This window comes from Aegilops tauschii, chromosome 1, assembly GCF_002575655.3.
Source record: "Aegilops tauschii subsp. strangulata cultivar AL8/78 chromosome 1, Aet v6.0, whole genome shotgun sequence".
In the NCBI taxonomy this organism is placed as follows: Eukaryota; Viridiplantae; Streptophyta; class Magnoliopsida; order Poales; family Poaceae; genus Aegilops; species Aegilops tauschii.
In genome coordinates, this window is record NC_053035.3 from 373,636,562 (window position 1) to 373,638,840 (window position 2,279).

Consider the following 2,279-nt stretch of genomic DNA (forward strand, 5'->3'; position numbering starts at 1 on the left):
TTTTTGGGAATAACATATTGATCCAGTGCCCAGTGCGAGTTCCTATTTGTTGCATGTTTTTGTTTCGCAGAAAATCCATATCAAACAGAGTCCAAACGGGATAAAAACTGATGGAGATTTTTTTTGGAATACATGTAATTTTTGGGAAGAAGAATCAACGCGATACGATGCCCGAGGGGGCCACGAGGCAGGGGGCGCGCCCCAGGGGGTCAGGCACGCCCTAGGCCCTCTTGGCCACCCCGTAAGACGGTTGGTGCCCTTCCTTCGCCGCAAGAAAGCTAATATCCGGATAGAGATCGTGTCCAAAATTCAGCCCAATCGGAGTTACGGATCTCCGGGAATATAAGAAACGGTGAAAGGGCAGAATCTGGAGCGCAGAAACTAGAGAGAGACAGAGAGACAGATCCAATCTCGGAGGGGCTCTCGCCCCTCCCACGCCATGGAGACCATGAACCAAAGGGGAAACCCTTCTCCCATCTAGGGAGAAGGTCAAGAAGAATAAGAAGGAGGGGGCTCTTTCCCCCTCGCTTCCGGTGGCACCGGAGTGCCGCCGGGGCCATCATCATCACCGCAATCTACACCAACAACTTCAGCGCCGTCATCACCAACTCTTCCCCCCTCTATGCAGTAGTGTAACCCCTCTTTTACCCGCTGTAATCTCTACTTAAACATGGTGCTCAACGCTATATATTATTTCCCAATGATGTATGGCTATCCTATGATGTTTGAGTAGATATGTTTTGTCCTATGGGTTAATTGATGATCGTGATTGGTTTGAGTTGCATGTTTTATTATTGGTGCTGTCCTATGGTGCTCTCCGTGTCGCGCAAGCGTGAGGGATCCCCACTATAGGGTTTGCAATATGTTCATGGTTTGCTTATTGTCTGCATTGCGTGAGTGACTGAAACACAAACACGGATAAGTGGGTCATGGCGTATGGGAATAAAGAGGACTTGATACTTTAATGCTATGGTTGGGTTTTACCTTAATGATCTTTAGTAGTTGCGGATGCTTGCTAGAGTTCCAATCATAAGTGCATATGATCCAATAAGAGAAAGTGTGTTAGCTTATGCCTCTCCCTCAAATAAAATTGCAATAATGATTACCGGTCTAGTTATCGATTGCCTAGGGACAAATAACTTTCTCGTGACAAAAAGCTCTGTACTAAAACTAACTTAGTTGTGTCTTTATCTATTCAGCCCCTAGATTTTATTTACGTGCTCTTTATTTTCTTGCAAACTTATCCAACAACACCTACAAAGTACTTCTAGTTTCATACTTGTTCTAGGTAAAGCGAACGTTAAGCGTGCGTAGAGTTGTATCGGTGGTCGATAGAACTTGAGGGAATATTTGTTCTACCTTTAGCTCCTCATTGGGTTCGACACTCTTACTTATCGAAAGAGGCTACAATTGATCCCCTATACTTGTGGGTTATCAAAAGCCTATGCGTCAGCGTGGTTGAAGTCGAGGGCGGTGGGTGGCGACCAGCCGGGTTAGTCTCCGTGGTCTCATCGGTTTGGGCAGGGGCAGCAGGGTGCTGCGGGTGCTCCTCCCTCGAGAGGTGGTTCATTGGTGTCGATGCAAGGTGGTCAGACATCAGGGGGAGGGGGTTCGTGTTGCGCACGGACGACCGCGGCTTTGGGGTGGCGCCACCACCATGCTTCTCCTGGGAGCCCCCCCCCCCTGGGTGCCGCGGTGGGAGCTGGTGGGGGTGCAGTTCGGGCTTGGGCCAGACCGGACGACGGGGAAGGCCCAGGTGGGCTGTTACGTGTGCTTGGCCCATCCTTTGGGTTCAGTTCCGCTGAGCTGGTGGTGAGCCCGTCCTCACCTGGTGGCCACGTCCTCCTCCGGGCCCAGCGTCGGCCTCGTTTGAAGCGTTGGTGGTGGGTGCTGTGGAGGCATTCTCCCATTTTGCTAGGGGTTCGGCAGCACCCAGAGACATCTGCCGCTGGGGTTCTCGTGCACGACATATCCTGCGTTTGCGGCTCCGGCCTTGCTCGCCGCAACGCTCGCCGTGGAAAAGGAGAGGAGACTGAAGAGTGATAGTAGGGGAGGCAAGCACCCTCGCGACGAGTGGGAGGCCTCCGACAGCGACCTGGCATGCGAGCGTGACCCTCGTTCCCAGCTCTCAGCCAGTAGGGAGAACCGGCTGAGCGGCGGGAAGAGGGTCACCACGGCCGGGCCTCGTCGCCGCACTGTTCTTCTTCTTTGGGCTTGCCCGTGCAGGCTCTTCCCCCTCCCCCCTCCCCTGGACAGTCACGCCAAGTGGGCAGTACGAG